Raw genomic sequence first — 23,703 nt, 5'->3', positions numbered from 1 at the left:
AAGTAGAATAGACACATATAATGGGTTCCCAGGAAATAACAAATCTTCCTACTTTTGTGCTGCAGAGACATTTCTCCATTATCACCTTAAGATGGAAACCAGGGCCCTCTCATCTAATAGAGGCCACTTACCCTGGCAAAGGGCAGCTTGGCCACGCACGTGGGAGGCACTTTAAAGACAGTGGCAGCATCTGTGCATGCATGGACACACTCATAACAAATCTCTTGAACCACAGTAGGGTGAGAAGGAAGGAAGTGAGCTGTTTAACATAATGACATAATCACACAGGGAGTTCAATGATAAAACCAGATTTTTAAAGGGTATGCACATTCACTAGACGAAAGGACTGTTACAAAGGACAAGAGACACAAATTTAAAATAATAGCATATTTGAATATAAATGTTAATAAGCCAAAATTTACCAAACCCAAACATTAAGAGTGTCAACCAAATTTACATTTTTTAAATAAATTGCCCTGTGGCATAATGGTTAATACTTATGGTCACTGATATCAGGAACACCTGAGTTTGAATATCAAGTCCACATCTTACTAGCCGTACCTAGGGCAAGTTCCTTAGCTACTCCAGTTGTAAGCTTTTTCCGTCTGTAAAATGGGAACAATCACAGTACTTTTATCATAGCTTTATTGTAAAAATTAAATGGGATACTTTATAGAAAATATTTAACAAGGCCTAGCATATTCAGTGAGGGCTTTTTAAAACCTTGTACTATTCTCATCCTTCTGAGAAGAAAAAAAACACATATGTTTCCTCAACCACTTGGGCCTTTTGGTAACATCATGAAAACAGCAGCATTTGCAGCAGCAAGAGTAAATGGCAAAGTTAGTCACCTCGTACTTTCTGTCTGTAGACTCTGTAAAGTGTTTCTCACACTGGGAAGGATGGGTTCATTATCCCAAGGGGAGAATCGATTTCCAGAACTGGTAAGGCAGTTAGCAACCCTAGATGACTCATCATTCTCCAGTCTGGGTAAATTGCATTCCAAGTACTGGATACTATTCTAGAACCACTGTTGATAATCCCTGAGGAAATGGCATATTGGAGATAAGCGAAAGGACCAAAAAATGGGAAAATACAGTTCTTATTTCTATAAAGGAAAAAAAAAAAGTTCTAAAAACCAGAGCACAGGGACTTGATATTGGTACCTGGAAAATGTCTAGAAAGCAACAAATGATAAAGATGGAATCACTAAGACACAGCATGAGCTCACTAAAAATAAAGTGTTTTTTTTTAACAGATTAAAAAAATTAACTGTTTATCATGAGACTGCTATAAGTTGGTTGTATCAGGATTTCATTAAGGCATCTATCTTTTGACTCAGGATAATGTTCAGAGAGGATTAAGAAATATGTTGGTGGATCATTCAGTTGGATAGATGCATAATCAGCTGCCCCATTGTACACAGATCTAGCCAAATAAAGACTAATTAACTCAGAGAAATCTTTCCAGACCTATGCCACAGAGGTCTATCTTCATAACTACGTTACTCATCATATGTTATCACTGACATGACTATTGGAAGGCAAGCAAGTTTTTTAATGTATAGGTAGTACTAGCTGGGAAGGGAGAATAGCTGTGATCTTGTCAAAATCATAATTCTGAATGTTCTATAATATCTTAGTATCTTAGAACAGTAGGCTGTGGTAAACAAGATAAAATTTAACAGTAATAAATGTTAGTTCCTGCATTTGTAGGTTAAAAATTAATTTGTTAAATCCCGGAGCTTCAAAGCAATTAGCGTTCGGAGGAAAACTTGGGACAGTAGTTAAAAATAAATTCAGTATGAATCAAGAGTGTGCTAAGAGCCAAGTCAGACAGAGGATGCTTAATAGGAGGATAATGTTTTCTCTAGACACTGTGATTAGCCCTGCCACATTCTGCCTCATGCAGACCACATCTTAAAGGGTTTGGTTCCAGATAGTTTCACTTCAAGAGAGAAATTGACAAACCAGAAGGTGTATTAAAAAAAAAAAAAAAGAAAAGGAAAGAAAATGAAATAGTTTGCCTTTAGAGGGATCTAAAAACAATGTTGTAGGGAAAGATGGAAAGAACTCAGGCCACAGCTACTTAATTTCGGAAAAGAAAAATCAAGAAGACATATCACTTAGGTCTCTGAATATTATAAAAGTTTTCTTATGGAATCATATATAGATAGATGTAATATATTTCTTAAGGCAAAAAGGAGTTAATAAATAAAGATTTTAGGGGTGAAAATCTAAAGAAAGAATTTATAACAATTAGAGGTGTCCACTTATACCATGAGCTGGTTTTTGGAGCTAACAAGCTTTAACGTAGAAAAACATTGGCCAGGAGTGCCTGGTGGGTAAGTCAGTTAAGCATCTGGCTCTTGGTTTCAACTCAGGTCATTATCTTATGGTTTGTAGGTTTAAGCCCAGCATTGGACTCCACGCTGACAAAATGGAGCCAGCTTGGAATTCTCTTTCTCCCTATCTCTCTCTTTATTCCCCTCCCCGCCTCAAAATAAATAAATTAACTTTAAAAATAAATAAATAAAAATAAAAGCATTGACCAAATAAACGTCTTTTGAATGTGAGGCTTTTAAAAGAATGATTACATTAAATTGAATAGTTATGTAGATGGTTCCAAGTTGTGTTGTCCAGTGATGAGAGTCTTCTTGTAGGGCAGCCATTCTGCCTCTTATTTAATGCCAATGATAACTTCAGGAATACACAATGGGAAGTATCTTTTCCATGCTGCAAGGAAGAGAGTGTGAACATGAGTCTGTATGAGTAAATTAGACATCTTTATGTAGGAGTTTATACCTCATGGCTAAACTGAAGAGGCTTCTCTAAATTCTTGGCAAGAAGTAGACCTGAGGCTTTATTGCCATAGAGATCTGAATCTCTGAAGCATCCATGTTAGAGCCGGGTAGGGTACTCAAGATGGTTTACTTTTTTTTTTCCTTTAAATTATTATTGATATCTATTTATTTTGAAGGAGGGGGGCAGAGAGAGAGAGAGAGAGAGAGGGAGAGAGAGCATCCCAAACAGGTTTCATGCTCAGCATGGAGCCCTATGTGGAGCTCAATCCCACAAACTGTGAGGTCATGACCTGAGCCAAAATCCAGAGTCAGACGCTTAACCTACTGAGCCACTCAGGTCCTCCTCAAAATGGTTTACCTTTTAGGCAAAAGATCAGGTTAAGTTGGAAAAGCATTTATACAACCTCAGAAATGCTTGACTTTGGTTATGTAATAATTGGTTGGAGTTGAAGGTCAACCCAGAGGTTTTCAATTCCTAGGTATTTGTGCTTTTTTACATATTATTCTAAATATTTTGTCACCACTCCTAGGTAAAAATTAATGTTCCTACCTATGACCTTATTACTAAAATGAGTTAACCTAGATTAAGCACATAATTTATGTGTACTAGATAATATACTGAATCCTTTAAAAATGTTTAATCATTCAGTCCTCTCAAGAACCCTAGGAAGTAGATACTGTTATATCTTAGTTTTTAAAGATGAGAAAATTGTAACTTGCAGAATTTTTTTAAACTTGCTCACATTGCTAGTAAGTGGAAGCTAGGATTCAAATGAGCTCAGGCACCCACCCTATGAACCACACACTTATTATGGTATAGGTTCATAGACAAGGTATTCAGTGCAGCTCAGTGGTTAAAAGCAAGTGGTGATTTGGAATCAAAGGGTTCTAGGCTGAAAACTTATCCCCTCATTTACTGATTCTTTGATCTGAAGTAAATTGCTCAGTCTCCTTGATCATCACTTTCCTCTTCTATAAAGGGAGTGGGGTAGGAGGAGGACTAATAATACGAATACCTAAGATTGCCCTAAGATTGAATGAGATGATGCATGCAGTATTAAGCACTTTTGCACGTAGTAAATTCTCAATAAGTTTAGCTATTGATGTTATTAATAAGTATGTATTATTACACAGTGTTGGTTCAGTTGCTTATGACTGTAGAAAGTTTGTCTGTTTGGATTCTACAGGTAATTCTGTGTACCAAAATGGAAGACATAATGCTAGGAAGAGGCTAAATTCTTTGTTTCTACTCTTGCATGTTTAAAATAATTTTTTTCGGAATTCAATGACAAATATTCTGATTATGGTACAGAAGTCACGATTCTAGTACATGGTATAAATCCACGAAATTTTCTTCCAAATGGTAAGCCATTCAAGTTATACCAGTGAAGATAAAAGAACAATTTCTTTTGTACCCTAAATCCCTTATGCATCATGCAGTTTTCAGTATGTGGAGGAGGATTACTGTTTTCCTGCCTCCCAAACTCCTAAGGCCATTTAGAGACACCAGTTTTCTTGCCTTTCCTCTCTATCATCAAGTCTGTCTTCCTGTGCCCCTCCCTCAACCTCTACTGAAATAAATAGTTGGCTTCCACTTTGGATGTTTGCTGACAGCTTTCAAATCCCACCGCTCTTCCTTTCCCTTCTGTGCCACATCTCAGCAAGTTGATAAGAAAGGCTTCCTTTGTCTCAGTCAGAAAGTTCAGACCTTGCAAGTGCTGGCTGCCCAAGCCATGTTCAGAGCTCCCTGGAAACCTTCCTTAATCTCCCCAGAAAAACTCAGTGTGTGAGTAATAAATCTTTTCTTAACTTTTTGGTGCATACGTGGTATCATCAGTCTCGACATCCAAACCAAATTTTGGAGTGAGGGTTATGAGACCATATTGCTTCTGTAGGGTGATGACAAGTCCCAGATCACTTCCTGCATGCAGCATCATCACTCATCTGGAAAATGCCCATCTGCTTCTCCACTGTTGTTGGCACTTCCTTTAACAGCTAATTTGTCCCTCATCTACTTAAAGTGGAATTCAGTCCCTCTAGTCAAGTGGTCTATGGGCATATTCTTGTAAAATTTCAAGTATTAGGTACTTCTCATGTTCTGCTAGCTATTCCAGAAGTTAGAGTAGAAGGGAAAGATACCCAAATCTGACAAAGAAAACCCAATGCCACCTTAGAGAAATAGACCAAAAGTCTTGCAGACAATTCCAAACGAATCCCTATTTAAAACTCTTAGAAAATTAGAACTAAAAGTAAAATTCCTTACTAAGATAAATAGTTTTATCTGGCAGCCACTATCACTCTCAATAGGAAAATATACTGTAGATATTGAAGTATAGTCAGGACCATGGTGCCAGCGATTAGCATACTTTGTAAATGCCTTTTTGGAAGTTCTGCCACTTCCCTTAATACATGATTCAGAGGTAAAATTGCACTGCTATTGGAAAGGAGGGAAAACATATTGTTATTTTCAGGTGGCATTCTCTATACTACAAACCTGAGAAATTAAGTGAAATAAACCTAAGAATTAATAAAAGAGTGTAATAAAGTGGTCAGATATGACTATTACAAAAATCAGTTGTTTTCTGTCAGTGAGGAATAATGGTTCAAAAAATAATTGGGGAAAATTCAGTGTATAATTGTAAGGAAGGTCATAAAATACTATTTAAAGAAAAGTGTAGAACTCATTTAAATAAATGTATACAACTTATCGAGAGAAGTCAAGAATTTAATAAAGTGGTATACCATGTTCCTGCAGGGGAAGACCAAATATTGCAAAACTGATATTTCTTCCCCAAATAATTTAAAGGTTGATTATAACCTTTTAAAAGAAGTGAAAATCAATTGGATTATAGGAGGGGAATGAGGAGGACTTAATGATTCTATAGACAATGTAGAAAGAAGCAAACAAAAAAAACAAGAAATGTTTGAGAGGAAGAAGAATAACAAATGATGGCTTACTGTATTAAGTATTAAAATGGTATCAACTTGTAGTTAAAGTGTGCTTATAGCTCTAGATCAGGTAAATCAATAAAACAGTATAAGTCATCTGACAATAACTTTACCGTATTTAAGTGTTTAGTACTTCTAAAAAAGATAACACAGGGGTGCCTAGGTGGCTCAGTCAGTTAAGCACCAACCATGGCTCAGGTCATGATCTCACAGTTGGTGAGCCCCTCATTGGGCTACACGCCGCCAGTGTGGGGCCTGCTTGAGATTCTCTCTCCCGCTCTGTCTCTCTCTCTCTGCCCCTCCCCCCACACACTATCTCTCAAAATAAATAAATAAACTCAAAAAAAAAAAAAAAAAAAAGCCAGGGCACCTGGGTGACTCAGTAGGTTAAGTGTTGACTTCAACTCAAGTCATGACATCACAGTTCATGGATTCAAGCTCCGCATCAGGCTCTGTGCTGACAGCTCAGAGCCTGGAGCCTGCTTCACATTCTCCCTCTCTCTCTGCCCCACCCCTACGCACACACTCTCTCTCTCACACACACAAAAACAAATCAACATTAAATTTTTTAATAAAATAAATTAAAAAAAAGATATCACCTATCAACCAGGAGACAAAGGCTGCGTCTGTAAATGTTCTGGAACAATTTTTTCATTATTTGGAAAGAAAATAAGATGCTTACCTGACAGCATAATGTGAATCCCATATGAGTTAAAGAGGTAAATGCACCAAAAAGGGGAATTGAAACATTATTAAATTTGAGGAAAGTGACTATTTAATTGCTCTTGGGTGGGAATGGACTTTCTAATTATAAAGTCAATGAAGAAAATCACAAAGGAAAAAGATTTTCTTAACTTTATAAACATTTAAATGTTATGAACCTGAATATATTACAAACAAAATTAAAAGACAGGAAAAGAGAAGACATTAGAACTAAAACAATTTTTGCTATCCTCAATACGTGAAGATTTAATATAAATTCGTAATGGAAACATTGTGACAGGAATCTGCGCAAAGGATATAAAGAGACAGTTCGCAGGAGAGAAAATACCATTAGCTAATAAACATAGGAAAAAATTAGCCTCCCGTGTAGTCAAAGAAATAAAATGTTAAATAATAATAGAGGATGTTTTGCCTACAAAACTGGCAACATGTTTAGATGGTACTAATCGGTGCTGGAGAAGGAAGAGTAGCACTCACATACACCCCAGGGGAAGTGAAAATCGATAAGGCCTTTACAGAAGGCCAAATGGTAATGTGTATCAGGAATCAGTGAAAACATTCTAAGGCTTTTACCCATTAATTCTATTTGCGGTGCTCCATTCCAAAGAAATAATTTATGATTTAAAATGAGATTTATGTTTAAGCACAGTCTTTGTAGCATTATTTTTACTAGTACAAGTGAGACAAGGTAAAATAATCTATAGTATATATCCCACAATAAACGCTTTTGCATTCAGTAAATGTGTCATCATTTTTAATGGTGTGGGAAAATATCCACTTTGTTTTAAGTGAGAAAAAAATCATCATTTAGTAAATCAACTGTCATGTACAATATACATTTTATACCTCTAGAAAGTGACCCCATGTTAATGGTGGTTATCTATGGGTTATGTAATTTTGAGCAATTTTTGTTTTCTTCATATTTTTGTGTACATTTCACTTTTTTTCTAAAATGGTCTTAGTAATTTCAAATCAGGAAAAATGAGAACTTCATTACTGCTGATGAGCATTTATTACCTTATTTGTTTCTTATTCCCAAAACTCTCCAAAGGATAGACATTGCTCATAGAATATATATACTCTACTTATATGTTTCCCTCTTGATGAGTTGAAAATGATAGATGTCTAACATATTTATTTCATAAGGATACTGTGAAGATAAATTGAGATAAAGATGGAAACATGATTTGGAAGAAAAAAATATAATAAAGATATAGTAAGTTGGATTTTGTCACCATATATGTCCCAAGTCAACACATTAAATAATTTTTGGTGACTATCAGGCATGGGCCTGTGCCTCCGATTAAATAATAATGCCTATAAAGCATTAGTTTATAAATTAAAATAATGTATATCAACCTCTAGAAAGTGCTCTCCAGGACTTTGTCTGGTGTTGGGAATGTTCTCTAGCTATGTCCTCTGATATGATAGCCATTGAGCCAAACAGCATTTGACATGTCACTGGTGTGACTGAGAAACAGAATTTTTATTTTTTTTTTAGTTTTTACTTTTTGGTATGAAATTTATTGTCAAATTGGTTTCCATACAACACCCAGGGCTCGTCCCAACAGGTGCCCTCCTCAATACGCATCACCCACCCTCCCCTCCCTCCAACCCCCCATCAGCCCTCAGTTTATTCTCAGTTTTTAAGAGTCTCTTATAGTTCAGCTCTCTCCCTCTCTAGCTTTTTTTTCCCTTCCCCTCCCCCATGGCCTTGTGTTAAGTTTCTCAGGATCCACATAAGAGTTAAAACATATGGCATCTGTCTTTCTCTGTATGACTTATTTCACTTAGCATAACACTCTCCAGTTCTATCCACATTGCTACAAAAGGCCAGATTTCATTCTTTCTCATTGCCACGTAGTATTCCATTGTGCATATAAACCACAGTTTCTTTATCCATTCATCAGTTGATGGACATTTAGTCTCTTTCCATAATTTGGCTATTGTTGAAAGTGCTGCTATAAACATTGGGGTACAAGTGCCCCTATGCATCAGCACTCCTGTATCCCTTGGGTAAATTCCTAGCAGTGCTCTTGCTGGGTCGTAGGGTAGATCTATTTTTAAGTTTTTGCGGAACCTCCACACTGTTTTCCAGAGTGGCTGCACCAGTTTGCATTCCCACCAACAGTGCAAGAGGGTTCCAGTAAGACACTGAATTTTTAAATTAATTTAATTTCAAAATACATAGCCACAAGTGGCAAGTGGATGCAGCTGTACAGTGTAGCATTGTTGTGGAGTGGGCATCTTGATCTTTAGTGTTTCCCATGCACTATCTTATTTGAGCCTCACAATAACCTGCAACCCAGGAATTCTTTATACCCCCATTTTATAGGCGAGGAAGCTACGTGGTAAGGAGTGTGCTAATAAGTTGTGGTACTGTAGGGGAGCCTGGGTGGCTCAGTCGGTTAAGCGTCCGACTTCGGCTGAGGTCATGATCTCGCAGTCCGTGAGTTCGAGCCCCGTGTCGGGCTCTGTGCTGACAGCTCAGAGCCTGGAGCCTGTTTCAGATCCTGTGTCTCCCTCTCTCTCTGACCCTCCCCCATGCATGCTCTGTCTCTCCCTGTGTCAAAAACAAATAAACGTTAAAAAAATTAAAAAAAATAAGTTGTGGTACTGTAATTCACCACCACATGGGTGATGACAGAGCGACTGTAATGCATTAGTCTGTATTGTCTCCCACACTAAATGCAGGGCCTGTCACCTGACAGGCATGTGCTAGTGGAAGTGACAAACTACAGGGAAGTCCGGGAATGGGGGAGGAGCAAGATGAAACCATGTCTTGCCCCTCTGTGGCAAATCCCTTCTGCATTGAACCCATTGCAATGCAATCCTCTTATATGTAGAAATCTGGCACCAGAAGTTCCCAACCAGGGGAGGGACTTGTCAGCAGGACATCAGGGAGGGGTGTTAAGGCCACACACACTTTTTTAGTTGCTGCTTTCTCCTCAATCAAGAGCTTCACACTGAAAATATCTTACAGCCAGGGCCCCAGACTGCACACAGGTGAGAAGGCATATTTGTTGAGTACATTTGAAATACTTGGGCAGCTTTTAATGTACTTTACAGGATGTGACAAATGAGTGTCTGTGTAAATCAATAAACCTTTCTGTGAAGGGACTAATGGTTTTATGTGAATAGCCAAGCAATGCACCTGGAAACCAGTACTCTTGTTTCCTGTCAGTATTTTTAAAGTTCACTGTCATAACTCTGTTCCCCTTGACCTTTATCAGTGATACCTAGCAGAGATTTGCGTTGCTAGTCAAGTTCTAACTGGACATCTCACCTATCAACCCTCGTTGGCTTTCCCCTCAGTGTCTGATAAATGCCTCTTTCCCACCTTGCCCTCTCTTCTTAAATTGCTCACTTCTTAACATGTTGTGATTGATCTTTGAATAATAATAGACTTCCTCAGATTTAAGAATACTTCATTCCAGACTAATATAGGTGGTATTTTTTTTTTGCCTGGATACTTTAAAGTCAGTTTTATTATCATTGTGATGCACAATAATAAATACTTTTGTGTTTGAATGTTGGTAAGTGAAAAATCAATATGCACAGAAATTCAAGAATCCTCAAATGCTGTGAAACAAACTAATGCTCAAATGCTAACAGAAAATGAGGACCTTTGGTTTTGAAAAGCAAAATACATGTCACCTAGAAGTATGACTAAGTCTTATTTCTCCTCACAAGCATGAGAAGATGATCTAACATCATTATGGCTGAAACCCTGTACTAGGATTTGCAAATTGCAACCAGCCTCTTTCAGACTCCTGACATACACTTACATGCAATTAATGCACAGAGCAACTCTGCTCTTTGCTCTTTTAAAGTAGTTCTTTATATAGTCCTGTCTTTATAGTATCCCAAAGCTACATTTTTCAAAGACAGTAATTCTAGGACAGCCTAAAGAAATACAAAGAGCCTGTTTTTTTTATACAGGACTTCAAGTACTTTTTCTGTTGTAAATATACTGACACAATCCTATTTCATTCTACATGTTGTTTACTTAATGTATTTCCACCCAGAGGTGAAATATTTAAGTGGGATTGCATTGTGGGTATTATTTTGCTAATTAGCATCCAAATGTGGGACTCTGGTTATGTAAATACAACTCAGCCTTAATGTGAATAGTGGTTTCTGGATCAAAAAAGACAGTTCCAAGTCTATGAAGTGTTAACTGCCATCACACTAGAGCAGTTGTCTGATTAATTACGATGGTGTGAACTTGGTCATGTTTTTGAGATGATGTTCCCTCCAGAGCAATTGACTAGATAATTGTGCTCTGGCTGCCATGGGACCTGAGTGGATCTCAGCAGGTGTGAGACCTGAGCCTGGAGCTGTCTCAACCTGTCGTCACTTACTTGATCAAAGGGAACATGCTCTGTGAAGATGTCTTCTCAAGTAAATTGGGCCCAAATCCTGCCACCTGGAAGGGTAAAATGAAGATTTATTTAATACTCAAACTATCAGAACCAGTTATCCAGATGATCAGTGTAATGGGTAGAAGGGCAGAAAAATTACAAAGCGAGGTCTCATATTCTTGTCTGCAACCTGGAGACTGGATTTGATAAAGTTGGGATCTCTTTCAGCTCCAGTCTTCTTGTGTCTTATACCAAGAGATGCATTATGATGGTCAGGTGGACAGTCATTATTTTACATCTCTGAGCTCCAGTTTCCTTTATTTATAAAATTACTCACTTCGACTTGATATCCCAGTCTAAAAGGTAATAAAATGCATTCACAAACCTGAAAGTTCCATGGGTCTGTATTGGGTGGAGGCCAGGGATGCTGCCAAACATCCTGCAATCCAGAGAACAGCCCCTCAAAAACAACAACAGCAAAAATCTGGTCCGAAATGTTAGTCGTGCTGAGGTTGAGTAACCCTATTTTGTATGTATGTAGAGAGGGGGGTGTGTGTGTGTGTTGTTTTGGGTTTTTATTTATTCTTTTCGGTTTTCATCTTTTTATTTTATGTGGTTTGCTCCAAGGCCAAAATCAATAGTAACAGGGATCACAAACATTTTGATTGGTACACCAGACTGATGTGTAAGACCTGGAAAACAGAAAATGTTATACAAGTTGCAAAGAAAGTTCTTCTGGAGTTCACAAACATGATAGTAAGAGGAAGTAGTGTGAATGCATTAGGTGTTAACATTTAGAACAGTACTTGTAACTGCTCCTTTCTGACAATTCTAGGACCTTGTTGCAAGCCCTTCATATGTCACTGCTGATTTCCTTCAACATGAAATAGGACTTTACAAAACTCTTCATAGACCTTACTTTTGGGGTACTTGAGTGGTTCCTATTCCTACAGTGCTGGCATATGCTGTACACACACACACACACACACACACACACACAACACATACTCTCTCATTATATAGAAGAACTCTTCATATATAATTTGCTCTAACCAGATCAACAAGACATTGTTTTCCTCGCCATCTGTTGAGACATGGAAATAAGCTTTGCTGTACATAGCCCTACATTTCATCTATGTTTGTCTTAATGAGACTTCTTCTGGTTTGGTTACCCTTCTCTCTGATCAACAGATTGCATCAAAGTCTGGCTTAGAGAAACGAGGCCAGCTAGGCTCTATGAGTTCTGGCAGGAGTTGGCTGATCTCCTCAGGGACTCAAAGAAGGGAACAAGTGAGGGCCATATATTTCAGAATTTTGTAAAAGAGATTGTTTGAACCATGACAGAAGTAGAAGTCTGATTGTCTTCATCATCTTTTAAGAATATATGATTTTATGATGATTAGTATTGTGGTAATTACTATATAAATTCGAGGACGTCTGGGATTTCATAGCTGGAAAAGGCTTTAGGGAGTCTGGCAAGTTTACGAGGGGAGAAAAATAAAGTCAAAAGAAATTAAACACCTTGATCACTGCCGCAGTAAGTGGCCAGAATTTGAAACCGTGTTTTCTCTGCCACATCATCCTGCTAGAAAATGTTTTTAAGACCACCAAACTCAACTAAAGAACCAGATCACTGGATATCACACTATGCTTATACTTAAAATATCTCTATGAGACGTCATCTAGGTATAAAATACCTCCTGAGTAGCATCACTGGGTAAGTACACAGTGTGCACAGAGATTCAGTATTACCTTGGTAGAGCGATGTGTAATTCAAACAGAAAAAGTCTTTTAATAAAATTGGTGGCTGCTAGCTTTCAGCCTACATGTCTATTATTGTACCTGAGCTGAGCTATAAGCTGAGGTGTTTACTCTTCTTTTATCCTAGCCCTCAAAAAGGAATTACATTTCAGTTCTCCTCATCCCTTATCACCCCAGGGTCCCAACTGCTTAAAAATATCTGCCAGCTCCCACCCACTCACCCACACAAAACAGCCCAGGAAATTTTAAAAGCTGGATTGGGAGGAATTAGGATGGTATATAAATGTGTTAGCTTTCTTCTTTCCCCACCGTTTTCAAAGCAAATCCTGCTGCTTTGCCAGTTCTCTAAAGAGGAGCGGGAAATCATCCCACCCCCTTTCAGCTCTTGGACTTGGAAACAGGAAATGTGGTTTTTACAAGGATATTTAGTTTAGGGTAACATTTGGGAGTTCAGAATGGGAAGGTGTTTACAGTACTGATTTAGAATACCTGTGATTCTGTCAGGTCTGTGTGAGCTAAAGACTGTCAGTAAATGTCTTTGAGCCTCAGGTTGCTTCTCTACAAAGTGTAGAGAACAACATATTCTCCCTTTGAAGATGAAGTATATTACGTGCTGGACACCGAGCCTGGCACATGGTCATCATCAGTGCTTGTTAACTGTCATTGCCACCATCATCATCATTTTGTAGAGCTCCTCCCTTTTTCTTCTCCATCCCAGGTACAGCAATGGCTCCAGCCTGGCTTTGTCTTAAATTAGACCCATGCTTACAACTCCTGGACACACATTTTCCAGAAGTTACTCTCACATCTCAAATATACAAAATTGAATTCATGATTTCTTCAGAATTATTTCGAGAGCTGCCACAAATTCAAGGGTAACTCCTCTCTCATGACCAGATCTTGTTTAGATTTTTTTTTTTTTGTAACCCGAGTGGAAATCTCTAGACACCAAATGATACAAATAAGTCCAGGGGTTTTATATACCCTTGTAAGTTCCAGCTAAAGACCAAACCCAGACTAGATTAGCCTTAGACACAATGCTACCTGTTGCACTCTATCCTTGCAGAAAGGCAGACAGCTTCCACTTAGGGCAGCTGTTGCCCACTCGTGTTGGAAGTAGATGAAAGTGGGGAGCAGGGCTGAAGGTTGCCTTCCGTTGACTCTCCACTGTCCGTCTCCTCCACCTGTGTGGAAGGGCAGTTGTCCTGAGTGGAAAGGCCAGAAGTCATGCATCATAATTAAAGTGAACCACAATCTTCCTAAAGCTTAATATGTTTTCCTTGTGGATTCTTAAGCAAAAGGACGTTATTCTTCCCTAAAGAGAGAGGGAAGAGTTAGTGTGAGCCACTGGCATGACTGAACAAAAGAACTTCATGAAGGGGCGCCTGGGTGGCTCAGTCGATTAAGTGTCCAACTGCAGCTCAGGTCATGTTCTCACAGTTTGTGAGTTTGAGCCCCGCATTGGGCTCTGTGCTGCCAGCTCAGAGCCTGCTTCTGATTCTGTGTCTCCCTGTCTCTCTGCTCCTCCCCTGTTCTCTCTCTCTCTCTCTCAAAAATAAATAAACATTAAAAAAAATTTTAAGAATTTAATGAAAACGTGCCAACAATGGAAGAAAGAGGAGAGGAGTTAGGGTGACTACCAGCAAATCTTGCGTAAGAACCAGGCTTATGTGTTTGTGGCCATTGTGTCTTCTCTGCAGGAAGGAAAAAAAATCATTATGTAGCAAACCAATAGACTTTTTTCTAAAAATCTCCCATAATATTGTTTATCTCACTTTGTTCTCCATTTCTACTAAAGACCTTATCACACTCTCAGAGACCTGAGATAAAAACCTTTATGACATCTTCACTTCTCAGCTCTCCTCCTCATGTAGCTCCTGGTTGGGAGCTGATGAATCTGTTTTGAATTGTCTCTCAAATGCATGTCTTTCTCCCCCTCCTCCATGTCGTCCTTGACAGTCATGTGTTTTCTCATCTCTCCCTCTTCTCTTCAGTCCCTTCAGTCACTGGTGCTGGGATTAGTTAGTGGAAATAAGCATTTGTGGGGCACCTGGGAGGCTCAGTTGGTTGAGTGTCTGACTTTGGCTCAGGTCATGATCTCATGGTTCATGGATTTGAGCCCCATAGCAGTCTCTGCACTGACAGTGTGGAGCCTGCTTGGGATTCTCTGTCTCACTCTGCCCCACCCACACTCGTGCTTTCTCTCTCTTTCTCAAAATAAATAAACTTAAAAAAAAAAGGGAAATATACATTTGCTCCTGTTCCTTCACCCTGACATCTGGCTCCTTCCATCTCTGTGGCCTTATCCCTAACTAGTGTCACCTACTATCTACTCACTGACCTGTTACTGTGGAACTCAGCTCCCCAAACCCACTGAGGCCCTTCCAGAAATGCCTGGCCCTCAGGTCCTGCCCAGTGCTCTATCACTTATTTGTGGGTTTGTTTGTATAAGTATGTGTGCATATGTTTGTGATGTGTTGTACAGAAAGGAACTTGAAATGTCCGTTGACAGATAAGAATGATAAAGCAAAGAAATTAAGTAACTGCCATAAGGTTAACAAATGAAATATTGCCAGTACCATGGACTCCTGCACGGGATCTTCTCTTACCACAGCTTCCTTTCTCCCTACTAGAGATACTAGTTAATCTGATTTCTGTAATGATCCTTCTCTTACTTTTGGGGGAAAAAAAAAAAAGTAGAGTTTTACTTTTTATATATGTATTTCTAAACAATATAATTTAACTTTTTCACTGTTTAGACTCTGTATAGGAAATCATGTCAGTGTATTGATGTATGTGTGTATTGTGTGTGTGTATATTTATATACGTGTGTATATGTATGCAGGTACACACACACACACGCACACACACACACACAGCTGACCCTTGAAAAACATGGGTTGGAGCACCAAACCCCTACACAGTTGATATTCTGCATATAACTTTTTGATCCCCAAAAACTTAACTAATAGCCTTACTGATAATATAAGCAGCCGATTAACACGTATTTCATGTGTCATATGTAGAGTATACTGTATTCTTACACTAAAGTAAGCTGGAGAAACAAAAATGTTAAGGAAATCATAAGAGAAAATATGCTGCATTTGTAGAAAAAATCTGCATATAAGTGGATCCTTGCGTTTCAAACCCCTGTTGTTCAAGAGTCACCTGTGTGTATACATACACACATGTATGTTTAAATATACATCTTGCTTCTTTTGCTCAGTGCTGTGATTGCAAGATTCATCCATGTAGTTTTACTCCACTGTATTTTACTTCTATGTAGGATTCTCTCGTATAAATTTACCACAAATTATCCAATGCACTGTAAATTTTCATTTGAATTCTCTGTGGGAGCTGATAAGAACAAAGCTGTTGTGAATACACGTATATGGGCATCCTAGTATATATGTTCACAGGTGTGTATAGTTAATATACCTAGAAATGGCATTGCTGGGTCAGAATGTATGAGTATCCTCCTTTATCAGGTTAAGCCAAGCTCTTCTTTTTTTGTTTTTGTTTTGTTTTGTTTTAATATGAAATTTATTGTCAAGTTGGTTTCCATACAATATCCAGTGCTCATCCCAACAGGTGCCCTCCTCAATATCCATCACCTACCCTCCCCTCCCTCCCACCCCCTATCAACCCTGAGTTTATTCTCAGTTTTTAAGAGTCTCTTATTGTTTGTAAGCCAAACTCTTCTAAAATGGGTATAACTAATGTACACTCCCACCTGTGGTATCTCAGAGTTCTTGTTGCCAACACTTGCATATAAAAATTTCAATTTGTGCCTGTCTAGTGTGTGTGTGTGTGTGTGTGTGTGTGTGTGTGTGTGTGATGGTATATCTTTGTACTTTTATTTGCATTTTTTAAGTAACTTCCTGTTTGGCGTAAAATGATTCCTGGAACACAGATGTCTGCTCTTGTTTTCTTCCCATTTGTCCTTCAGTTCCTGAATAGCTCAGAAGTCAAATAATCCTATTCCTCAAGGAATTTCCAGTTAATACCTCAAATTGAATCACCTGCTTCTTGGTACCGGGGGACAAATACCCATTCCTCAAGATTTTGAAGAACAAAATATAAGTAAATATAGTCTGAGAAATGTCTGAGACCAGACGTTGTCTTCCTCTACTAAGAAGCAGGTGATTCAGGTTGAGGAATTACTTAAAAGTCATAGATTTTCTATGTCTGAAGCACATCTTGGGGGTGGGGGAGATATGTGTAAAGGTTGCTTTTGCTAAGAATTTTAGAGTACCTAAATTGTTTGCTCTGTCATGATTGGAAAATGCTTGTTACATCTTGAGCTCAAATATGTAATTTGTTGAATTGCTGAAATTTTCAATTTTAATAGGCATAATTTGACAGTGCTGTTAAATGTTTGGAATAATAGAATGTTTGTATCAGCCTTTAAAGACACACACTCATCAGACCCACAAATCTTCACTTCCCTAAATCCACACATGTCTGACTCTCAAAAGCAGTCTTTTGCAAGCTGAATGCATCAGTTTTCCTCTTCCAGCTTGTGTGGGGTTGGGGACAGGGCCTGAGAAGTGGTGGATGAAAGAGTTTCAGGGAAGGGGTGGTGAGGCTAACCTCCTTAGCAAGTTCAGAGGTGAAGGAAGGCACCTCATTAAATGAGGGAGGAGGTCCCTGTGCTATCAGCTTTATGACACTTTATGTGACACTTGAGTTTCTGAAACTAAATCGCATAAACAGACCTCAGGAAGAGAGCAGAGCTGGGAATGACATCAAGCTGAGAGGCCTGATGGTCACTGCTGAGTCAAGTAGGTTTCTGAATAAAATTCCAAGCAGAACACAATCAGTAAACCCTTTTGTATTATCAGATATAAATGGGTACGTTTACCCCATCGGAGAGATAGTCTCAAGATCTATGATAGATGGGAATAATGGTGTGTGGAAGGAAGCTCATACCAGCTTTGGAGATCCAACTGTTATTTTTTCAAGAATTTTGTGAGCCTGTCATTAAACACAGCAAGTATTATTAATTAAATTATGTAAGTTACATTTAACGGCAAAGACAATACACACTCAAAACTCATCACTTCCTGATTATTTTACATTTTACTATTTTTTTATTAACTTTTTAATGTTTATTTTTGGGAGAGAGAGAGAGAGAGTGAGAGCGAGCCTGAGTGGGGAAGGGGCAGAGAGAGAGAGACACAGAATCTGAAGCAGACTCCAGTCTCTGAGATGTCAGCACAGAGCCCGACACGGGGCTCAAACTCATGAACTGCGAGATAATGACCTGAGCTGAAGTCAGATGCTTAACCAACTGAGCCACCCAGGCACCCCATTTTACTATTTTTTTACATTAGTTGGAGGTGTACAACATTGTGATTCAACAACTGTATATATTATGCTCACCACAACTGTAGCTACCATCTCACCATACAACAATATTAAAATACCATTGACTGTATTCCCTTGACTATATTCCCTATGCTATGCCTTTCATCCATGACTTATTCATTCCATAGCTGGAAGCCTGTACCTCCCATCCTGCCCCCACTCCCATCAGTTACCAGTTTTTTCTCCATATGTATGGGTCTGTTTTTGCTTTTGCTTGTGTGTTTGCTCATTTTGTTATGTTAGATTCCACCTATGAATGAAATCATATAATATCTGTCTTTGACTGACTTTGTTCACTTAGCATTATACCCTCTAGTTCCATCCGTGTTGTTGCAGATGACAAGATCTCATTCTTTTCCATGGCTGAGTAATATTTCGTTGTGTATGTAGACCATATCTCCTTTACAAATTCATGTATTGATGGGTATTTGGGCTGCCTCCATAGTTTGAGTAATGTAAATAATGCTGCAATAAACATAGGGGCACATATCTCGTTTCAAATCAGTGACACCATTTTACTATTATCTGAGCTCTGTATCCTATATGGTGAGGACACTGTATGATGATATGCTCCCATGCATCTCCTCCCAACTTTGTGTTTGGGGCCTTGGACTCAATCATGGTGGCGGTATTTACACCATGGAAATTGGAAAAGACTTCCAAGTGGGACTCTTCTCTCCCAGAGAGCAGATTGTTAAACATTTGCCAGCACATTCCCAAAGAGGAGCTTGTTTTGAGGAGGTGAGAATGTGGTCCCGCTGCTGGGAGGTTGTGTGCAGCTCTTGTCTCATGTCCCCGAGCCATTGGCTATCCTGTGTCTCCCTCAGCCTGGCTTGATTGTTCTTACTCCATATCAGTCTAAAGGGTGTAGGTGGACTTTTCTGTTATAGTTTATAGTACCGCGTGTAGGGGTGGGGATGGAATCTGCAATGGTGGTGATTTCTCAACACGTCCTATCTGTGGCCTTGGCAAGTGGCAAGGGTTTGAAGGTAAGTTTGAGAAGAATCAAGAAACAGCACCTTGGACGCATAAAACAGAAGTGTTTATTCCCCTAACCAATTAAAATTTCTTTTTATAATCATAGCTGCAGTCTACATCCCTGGGAAGTAAGGATTGTACGTGGAAAGTGTCAGAATTACAAATGGTCTGGTTACCCTTCCACGTCCCAGGCAGTGCAGGATGGAGGAAACAACATGGCCTGCCTTCACTGAGCCAGGGGTTGGGTGGATGTCAACCACCCTGCACTACATGTGGCGGGTGCTGTAGCCAAGGGGTGGCAGGGAATAGGCACCTAAGAACAGGTGGCACCCTGTTCTTAGTGGCTCAGTGGCACCCAAAACCCACAAGAGAGATGACTATTTCATATGTTCAGTTTGGGAAGAACCAAGTGGGACATGGTTCATTTCAACTGCCCTATAACATAGTAGAGATTCTCATGATCAAGTCCTTCTAGGCCTTACAAGAGAGCCCAGTAGGTGATCACTTGTGACATGGCTTTAAGGTGAAATGCGATGACTTATCCCAGACCAACCTACACCCCTGCAAACCTGCCTGCTTTCCCGCTTTCTAATTCAGCCATTGCTACAATTAAAGATTCACTCCTTAATCCTCTCTTAAAATGCAAATCCTCTTAGTGCTTTATTTATCAGCTGTGAATCTTAATGTGAAGGAAGTTGGGAGTATCTCTGTGATAGCGAATTTTATGCAGGGGAGGGTGGTAGATAAATGGGCTCTGGCAAGTGGGAATGAGGAGTAAGAGAGGGAGGGAAAGGAGAAGAGAAGGCTTCAGATGAAGGGAGCCAGTGCCAGAAGCTGACCTATGTGCAAGGCTGTTTAAAAGACCCAGGTGTGAGGGCCCATGTTACACTGCTCTTGGCTGGAATCTCCCCAGTCCACAAAGACCCCCTGGCTGATGCCTCTCCCCCTGCTGAAGACTGTGAGCTGCCCAGATTCAGACGAGAGTTGTTCTACAAAGGACAGAAGGAAACGGACATTGATCGAATCCTATAAGGGGCCAGGCGCTGTGTTAGATGTACCTTACATTCATCATGCCATTCAACATCAAAGGAGTGATGGGTATTCCTTTTCCTCTCGTTTACCAAGGAAAGACAGGCTCAGAGCCCAAGTGACTTGCCTGCGGTCATGGCAGGCAAGAAGCAGCACCAGGATCCAAATAAACACTTACTTAACTTCAAAGGCCAGGCCTCTTTCCATTATAAAAAATAAGAATAAAAAGGAAATTAAAAAAGCACACTGTGTCCTCCCTAATGAGAGGACATTTGCTCAGACTTTGCTCCTAGGATGATATACCCTTCTTACCACTCCTACCGCCTCCCAACTCCATACATGGATTTCTTTCCTGAATGTCCCCTGTAGGCAAGAAAATTATGGAGCTTTCTTTACTGTTTCTACTGTGAAAGCATTACCTTTTATTATTTTTCAGATATAGTACAATATCAAATATTTGTCCAAGTGACACACATTTTTTCCTATTCACACACACACACACACATACACGCACACACGCGCGTGCGCACTTGCTCCCATGCACGCACAGAAACAGAGACACACATCAATATATCCTCTAAGGGACTGTTTCTCCCCAGTGAGAATCACTGAGGTAAGAGGAGAGAGGCGGACTCATAAAATGAATAAGAGAAAGCAAAGCACAAACTTGTATGTTTTCATCTACATGAAGTGAGAATCTTTACAGTAGGTGCTCTCCTAGAGGCACACAGATGATACATTGTGGAAGCAGAGAGCAGGCACCTGTTCCACTCAAGAGATTTTTGAGGGCTTCTGGTGGAGAAGACACACATGGCGGCCACCTCCAAATCCAGAAAAGCAGTAAGAAACTCCTGAGCCATTCAAAGTTGGCGACAGCTGGGGGTGGTGCAAAGTAATCACTGCCTTCATTCTGAAACTGATCCTACTGAGACACTGGTTCTCAAAATACAGTTCCTAGACCAGTAAGCATCAGCATCACCTAGGAACTTGGAGATGCAAATTCATGGGTCCTTCCCTGGATGGGCTGAATCCAAACACTGTTGGTGCCCGACAAGCTGACCTAACAAACACACCAAGTCACCCTAATGCAAACCCAAGTTTGCAAACCACTGGTTTAGAGCCCCACCTAAGGATTTAAATTCTGGAAGTACACAGAAGTTTCACTGTGAAATGTTTTCTATTTAATTCTTCAAAAATGAACCTGCAGACAGGTCCTACATAACACATTCTCATTGCATGGGATCCTGAACTCCTTGAAAGAGGGATAACATTTTATTTCAATTTATGTGCCCATTGCCTTGTTTTAGGCCTGGACTTAGCGACTATCCCTAAGGTCTTTAGAGTGCAAGAGCAAGGACATTTCGGTGATATGTCTTCATGTTTGGATACACAAGTGTCCATGTTCATTCCTGTTGTGGATGGGCACAGCTCATAACTATTTCCTGAATTTTTTAGGATGACAGAATTTTCCTCCAAAATGTATAGGAGCCCTAGACCCCACCTGGGTATAAGAGACTATTGCTCTTAAATACAGTCAGTGGGAAACACCCCTTAGCCACCTATCTCTAGCACAGTCACTACAGTGACGGGCTACGATAAGGTGAATGATACAGACCACATCAGGTTCATTTGATGGTGATAAAAGGAAGGAGATTCAATATCCAATCCAGTTCTTGGTGTCATCCTTTGTACTCAGGCTTTCCACCCCTCTACTAAATCAAAATGTGCATACTTGGATGGCATGCTTAATGGCAGACTTAGCCCTTCCTGTGGTGATTTATTCTCCTAGTGTTTCTAGTTCAAAATAGAACAGACTATGGTGTAATTCTGGATTTTTGGGGCATGCCTTGTTTTGTTCAAAAGGCTGGATGTGAGGTTCCTTGGCCCAGAGACCAGAGTTGGATGGCACTGTAGTTAGCAAGTAAGTTATTTAACTAGAGCACCACAGGACCCCAATTCAGGGTGGGAGTTGTAAAGGAACACACTTTCCCAAATAGCCTTCTTACCCTTATTCTGACCTGTGTACCTTTGCTGAACTGAAAGATTTTCGGTCAGATGGGAAGACACATTCTGAAAAAGACCACCTTTTGCAGCAGAGGTAGACACAGGGATGCATCCTTTTTAAGTTCTGTGGATTGGACTTCTCTTCTTTTTCTTTTTTCCTTCCTCTTTCCACCTTCTTTCCTCCAGACCACAGTATCCCTGCTGCATTTCTACTGCTTTCATTTGCACGCCATCAGTTTGTTCTTGTTCATCACTCTTGAACCCAAGATATTCTCTGCAGTGGATATTTACTGGTGCCTGACATTACTCACTTTCATAATAATTTGGCAGCATCTACACCCAGGATTCTATCATGGTGGGATAATTTCCAATTCCTAATACAAGCCAGATGTCATTTGTTTGGTATTTTGTTCAAAATTGTAATACTTCTTTTATTCATTCCAATGAGGACTTTTGCTGTTGGTTTGAATGCCTATTGAGTAGGCTCATTCAAAGGTCAAGTTCCCTCTTCCTACCTCAGGTAAAATTAGCCGATTATTTTTCCCTCTAATCTTATTGTATGATAGCTTTCAATGCGAGAAATTAATTTGTTTCCTCTATGAGGCTATTTCCTTCTTTGAGGTAGCCCCTATTTTGTATATCTTTGTAGCCTCCATAGAATATTTCTTGGAGAACAGTGAGAGATCAGTAACTGGATGTATGCAGGGAAAAATTGATGTTCTCGCTCATCTCCTAAATATGTCCATTCCACTTATCTATTGCTGTGTAACCTTTGAGACCTAAAATGACTGTTTTATTTTTTCCCACAACAGTGTGGGTCCTGAATTTGAAAAGGACACAGCTGGATTCATTTCCAACCTAGAATTAGAAGATCCATTTCCAAAATCGCTTCCTTGCTCCCATATCTGGCTTCTCAGTGCTCCCTGGCCTGTATCTCTCCACAGGGCATCTCATCCTCCAGGGCCTCTCCGTGTGGCCCTGGCCTGATACCACGTGAACATACCAGCTTTCTTACGTGGTAGCTCAAGACTCCAAGAGCTAGTGTTCTGAGAGGCCAAAGTAGAAGCCAAAACACTCATGGTCTAGCCTTGGAAGTCCCCATAATGGCACTTCAGCTACATTCTATTAGCCAGGCAAGTCAATAAGGCCAGTCCAGAGTATAGGACATACGTCATAAAGCATTTTCAGTCATTTTTAATCTACCGCTATGGTAATACTAGTGATGAGTGAAATTAACACTTTAGGAACAAAAACCCAATTTCTCATACTGCTTAGTATAGAGAAGTAGAAACTTTAAATATTCTGCCAGTTGTCAAAATGTGTCAGATGATGTATACTGTTTGTTGTTGTTTGGAAACAATAGATAGCATAATAATAAATTGACATATGTAAAGAGTAAAAATTGTTTGTCATTTGTTTAACTTCCCACTTGTGAATAAGTTATTATCAAAAAGATACATCAGGATATATCTGTATGTATGTCTGTGATCACCACAGAGAGCACATAGGTAAAAATGCCTGACATACTGCTTGTGCAAACTCACTGGTATTAAGTACATATAAATATCAAAGTGAGTTTTAGCTCCACCCAGAACTATAGTAAAATTTTAAATCTTACTCTTTTGAAAAGAGGCATATAAGGCATCATCCCGGTCCCAAAGGGCTTACAGTTTGGCTTGAGAGAATATTATCAATATTCATAAAACTATTAATCCCAATTGA

At 39.5% G+C, this 23,703-nt stretch overlaps 1 protein-coding gene across 1 annotated transcript in view; it reads left to right on the top strand.

The window, feature by feature from the left end:
* NCKAP5 (NCK associated protein 5) overlaps window positions 1-23,703 on the top strand; it is a 729,314-nt gene that overhangs the window by 490,159 nt on the left and 215,452 nt on the right. The gene's annotated exons all lie outside the window — the stretch shown is intronic.

Source organism: Panthera leo, chromosome C1 (genome assembly GCF_018350215.1).
Source record: "Panthera leo isolate Ple1 chromosome C1, P.leo_Ple1_pat1.1, whole genome shotgun sequence".
NCBI classification, from domain to species: domain Eukaryota; kingdom Metazoa; phylum Chordata; class Mammalia; order Carnivora; family Felidae; genus Panthera; species Panthera leo.
The sequence above is the reverse complement of the archived record's forward strand: the minus strand, read 5'-3'. Positions and strand labels throughout refer to the sequence as shown.